Here is a 6000-nt window from a genome sequence, read left to right as displayed (position 1 = left end):
TTCCTAGTTTACATTCTTGCTCATGACTCACAACCCCAAATTTCTAACCAATATTGAAGCACATGTTTGCCCATTCCTTGTGAGACGATCCGATGTTTGAATACTTCGGTTATTTCTATTGGGGTTGAACTTGTGACAACCAAATCCCTTCTAAATTTGATACTCGAGGATTGTTGTTGGTAGAGCTATACTTGCAACGTGACTTTATTGAGAAATCTTTACCGATGCACCCCGAGCCCAATCAAATTTTTGGTGCCGTTGCCGGGGAATGGTTGCAACATATGCCTTGATATTGGTTATGTGAATATGTGAATATTGTAGATAGTTTAATTGTTTTCAATACTTAGCTATAGTTTAGATTTCTTTTACATTTGTCCTATGACTCTCATGTTTGATGACTCGGTCTCAACTGAATTCTAGCTTAGCTGATTTTGATCCCGAGATTGAAAGAACTTTGTTGCATACTCGGCAAGCTAGACGGCGGTTGGATTATACGGCTAGTACTTTGGCCTCTCTTGAGGAACACACCGAATCACTAGGCGGTACCGAGAGTGACTTGGAGTCCGCTACTTCCTATTTTTCTGTTGGCACTACTAATACATGTTTGCATCCTACAGGTGAGCTACACATGGTGGAGCCACGACGGATCACTTTGCATGAGCAAGGAGCTTCGGATATCATACTTCAACCGTTGCAAGCAAGCTATCCTAACCTTGATCCAAACTTTGAATTGAAGAGTAGCTTGATACATCTACTTCCTAAGTATCATGGGTTGCCGGGTCAAGACCTTATCCGACATCTAAAGGATTTTCAAGTTGCTTGTTCTACGGCTCGAAAGCATGGAGCCGATGAGGTGGCTATCATGGTTTTTGCCTTCCCTTTCTCTCTTGAAGGGCAAGCAAAGACATGGTTTTATTCGCTACCGGATGAGATTGTGACTAATTGGGATTTCTTGAGAAGAGAGCTTCTAGATAAGTTCTTCCCATCGGAGAAGACCGCCTACATCCGGAAGGAGATTTCGGGCATAATGCAAAGACACCAAGAGAGTTTGTATGAGTATTGGTCTCAGTTCAAGAGGCTATTAGAATCTTGTCCGAACCATGAAATGAACACTCAGTTGCTCATTTGCTACTTCACCTGAGGTCTTTGTGTGGAGGATAGAAGATTGCTCACCGCTTCTAGTGGTGGTTCCCTTTCGAAAAACAAGACAGAGGGAGAAGCTTGGAATTTGATAAAGGATGTTGCCGAGGCTACACAACATACAAGGGTGAGAAGTAATCCTCTCAAGGGTGTGGTAGAACCATCCCCTTCCGAATCAAGCCTAACCAAAGCACTTGGGGATATGACCACCATCCTTACACAAATACAAAAGGATCAAAAGGAATACTACTCCATCCAAGCCGTCCAAGCCCCACCTCTAGTTGCCCAAATTGAAGGCCCTCCTAGGATTTATGCTTTGTGCTCTAGCACCACACATTACACTGATCAATGCCATCAAATTCAAGAGGAACATGCTCTTGTAGTGGCCAATGTGAATTACAACAACCGTCCACCCTATCCTCCTCAAGGTCAAAATAACTACCCTCATGGTAGTAATCAACATCAAGGGTGGAGGGATAATGCACAAGGGAGTAATTAAAACCAAAGATGGAACAACTCTTCTTCTCATCATAACAACAACCATCCTTCATCCCAATACCACCATAACAACACCAACTACCAAGCCAACCAAAGCCACTCCAACCAAAACCAAAACAACTACACCAAGTACCAAGCACCACACCATAGAAAACAATCTAACCAATCTCCTCCATCTTTCAACAATCAAGTTGATGAGCTTAGAGCCGCCATGGAGAAGCGGGATGAGAGAAACAAGGCTCAATTTGATGCCTTGGGCCCTCAATTGGCTAACCTCACCAACATGCTTTCAAAGATGACCATGTCAAACCAACCCTCAACTCCCAATAACAATATCTACCAACCCTCAAGCTCTTCTAACCTTCCATCCCAACCCCAACCAAACCCAAAGGGCGGTCTCAATGCCATCACTCTACGGTCGGGGACTACATTGGAGGAGATACCTCCAAGGGTCATGGGAGACATTCATGAGGAAGAAGTGGTTGTTGAAGCTCCACATGAAGAAGAGGTGGTGGAAAAAAGGCATGAGGAAGAAGGAGTAAGCCTCAAGGAACCCAAAAGGAAAGCTATAGTGGATGAGTATATTCCTATTCCATTCCCATTCATGGTGAAGACGGCAAAGAAAACACCTGAATTTGATTTGAACATGCTTCAAGTGTTCAAGAAGGTTGAGGTAACCATACCACTTCTTGATGCTATTCAATAAATTCCAAATTATGCAAAATTTTTGAAAGACTTGTGTACACACAAAGATAGGATAGGAGAATTGGAGACATTATTCTTGGGTAGTTTAGTTTCTTCCTTGATGGAACCTATTCCAAAGAAATATGGTGACCCTGGACCTTGTTTGGTGTCTTGTTGTATTGGTGGGCGCACTTTTCATGATTGTATGTGTGACCTGGGAGCTTGTGTAAGCATCATGCCGCTTTCTATCTATGTGCGGTTGAATTTAGCTCCATTAAAGAAGTCGGCGGTGAGGTTTGCCTTAGCTGATAAAAGTGTGATCACGGTGATGGGAATAGCAGAAGATGTACTTGTGGCTATCAAGAATTTGGTTTTTTCGGTTGACTTTTACATCCTTGAAATGCCTCCAACAAAAAATAGAAGCTCATCCTCCATTCTACTTGGTAGACCCTTCCTCAAGACCTCTAAATTCAAGTTAGATGCCTTTACCTGCACATATTCCTTTGAGGTTGGAGACAAGACTATCAAGTTCAATTTAGAAGAAGCCATGAAACATCCTCCCGAAGAACATTCCGTGCTCCGATGTGACATAATTGATGAAGTGGTAGCGGAAGTGCAAGAAGAAGACCACAACAAGTTGTGCAACCCTATTGTTGAGGAGACGGATGACCAAGAGGATGAACATGAGGAAATTGTCAAGAATGAACTCCATGAGCTTGATGAAAAAGAACCTCAGCTTGAGGCAAAGAGTGAACTAAAGCCCCTTCCACCTCATTTGAAGTATGCTTTCTTAGAGGACAACCAAAGGTTTTCGGTCATTATTGCTAGTGAGCTTTCAAGTGAAGAAGAAGAAAAGCTCCTAGATGTTCTAAGAAAGTACAAGAAGGGAATTGGATGGAGCCTAGCGGATATTGTGGAGATTGACCCTCACAATTGCATGCATCGGATATTTCTCCAAGAGGGAGCTAGGCCGGTTAGGCAACCGCAAAGAAGGCTCAACCCAACTATCCTCGATGTGGTAAAGAAAGAGGTCACGAGATTACTTAATGCGAGTATCATATACCCAATTTCTGACAGTGAATGGGTGAGCCCAGTCTAGGTTGTTCCCAAGAAGTCGGGCATCACTGCGGTCAAAAAGGATGATGGTAAAGTGGTCACTAAGAGAGTACAAAATGCGTGGCGAGTGTGTATAGATTATAGAAGATTGAACGCCGCTACAAGAAAGGACCACTACTTTTTGCCCTTTATCGATTAGATGGTGGACCGTTTGGCGGGTAAATCCCATTATTGTTTTCTTGATGGATTCACTGATTACTTCCAAATTCACATTGCTCCTGAAGATCAGGAAAAGACCACATTTACTTGTCTGTTTGGCACCTTTGCCTATAAAAGGATTCCATTTGGCCTATGCAATGCACCTGCTACTTTTTAGCGGTGTATGACCAGTGTCTTTTCCGATCTAATGGAGAATTGTCTGGAAGTCTTTATGGATGACTTCAGTGTTTATGGTACTTCATTTGATTGTTGCTTAGAGAACTTGGCCAAGGTCTTAGCTAGATGTGTTGATACTAATCTTGTCTTAAATTTTGAAAAATGTCACTTTATGGTAAGACAAGGTATAGTATTAGGACATGTAGTATCTCATGAAGGCATTTCTGTAGACCCGGCCAAGGTTGATGTTATCACCACTTTACCTCACCCCTCATCTGTGAGGGAGGTCGGCTCATTTTTAGGACATACAGGATTCTATAGGCGCTTTATCAAAGATTTCAGCAAGATTGCTTTGCCATTGTCGTGCCTACTCCAAAAAGATGTGGATTTTGAGTTTGACAGTGAATGTGTGAAAGCTTTTGAAGAGTGGTGCACGAAATTGTGATCTCAGGCAATGGCGCCAAAAACTATGTACGCACGTCTTAATAAATCATTTTTCATTCACAACTTCGATACAACTAACCAGCAAGTGCACTGGGTCGTCCAAGTAATAAACCTTACGTGAGTAAGGGTTGATCCCATGGAGATTGTCGGCTTTAAGCAAGCTATGGTCACCTTGTAAATCTCAGTCAGGCGGATATCAAATAGTTATGGAGTTTTCGAACATTAAATAATAAATAGATAGAAAATAAGGATAGAAACACTTATGTATATCATTGGTGAAAATTTCAGATAAGTGTATAGAGATGCTTTCGTTCCTCTGAACCTCTGCTTTCCTGCTATCTTCATCCAATCAGTCTTACTCCTTTCCATGGCTGGGTTTATGTAAGGACATCACCGTTGTCAATGGCTACTTTTTATCCTCTCTGGAAAATGGTCCGATGCGCTGTCACTGCATGGCTAATTGTCTGGAGGCATCACCCTTGTCAATGGCTGCATCCCATCCTCTTGAGAAAATGGTCCAAATGCTCTGTCACAGCACAGCTAATCATCTGAGGTTCTCGATCATACTGGAATAGGATTCACCCTCCTTTTGCGTCTGTCACTACGCCCAGCACTCGCGAGTTTGAAGTTCATCACAGTCATTCAATCCCAGAGTCCTACTCGGAATACCACAGACAAGGTTTAGACTTTCCGGACTCTCATGAATGCCGCCATCAATCTAGCTTATACCACGAAGATTCTGATTAAGAGATCCAAGAGATACTCATTCAATCTAAGGTGGAACGGAAGTGGTTGTCAGGCACGCGTTCGTGGGGGAATGATGATGATTGTCACGTTCATCACATTCAGGTTGAAGTGCGAATGAATATCTTAGAAGCGGAATAAGTTGAATTGAATAGAAAAATAGTAGTACTTTGCATTAATCTTTGAGGAACAGCAGAGCTCCACACTTTAATCTATGGAGTGCAGAAACTCTACCGTTGAAAAATACATAAGTGAATACAGGGTAAGCATGGCCGAGTGGCCAGCCTCCCATGGAGGTCTATAGATCAAAATATGATCATAAGATTATAAGATGAAAATACAATAGTAAAAAGTTCTATTTATAATAAACTAGCTACTAGGGTTTACAGAAGTAAGTAATTTATGCATAAATCCACTTCCGGGGCCCACTTGGTGTGTGCTTGGGCTGAGCTTTAGCTTTCCACGTGTAGAGGCTCTTTCTGGAGTTGAACGCCAGGTTGTAACGTGTTTCTGGCGTTCAACTCTGGTTTGTAACGTGTTTCTGGCGTTTAACTCCAGACAGCAGCGTAGAACTGGCGTTCAACGCCCTTTTACGTAGTCTAAAATCGGCCAAAGTATGGACTATTATATATTGCTGGAAAGCCCTGGATGTCTAATTTCCAACGCAATTGGAAGCTCTCCATTTTGAGTTATGTAGCTCCAGAAAATCCACTTTGAGTGCAGGGAGGTCAGAATCCAACAGCATCAGCAGTCCTTTTTCAACCTCTGAATCTGATTTTTGCTCAAGTCCCTCAATTTCAGCCAGAAAATACCTGAAATCACAGAAAAACACACAAACTCATAGTAAAGTCTAGAAATGTGAATTTAACATAAAAACTAATGAAAACATCCCTAAAATTAACTAGATCCTACTAAAAACATACTAAAAACAATGCCAAAAAGCGTATAAATTATCCGCTCATCACAACACCAAACTTAAATTGTTGCTTGTCCCCAAGCAACTGAAAATCAAATAGGATAAAAAGAAGAAAATATACTATAAATTCCAAACTATCAATG

This window comes from Arachis ipaensis, chromosome B7 (genome assembly GCF_059453495.1).
Source record: "Arachis ipaensis isolate K30076 ecotype BB chromosome B7, ASM5945349v1, whole genome shotgun sequence".
In the NCBI taxonomy this organism is placed as follows: Eukaryota; Viridiplantae; Streptophyta; class Magnoliopsida; order Fabales; family Fabaceae; genus Arachis; species Arachis ipaensis.
The sequence above is the reverse complement of the archived record's forward strand: the minus strand, read 5'-3'. Positions refer to the sequence as shown.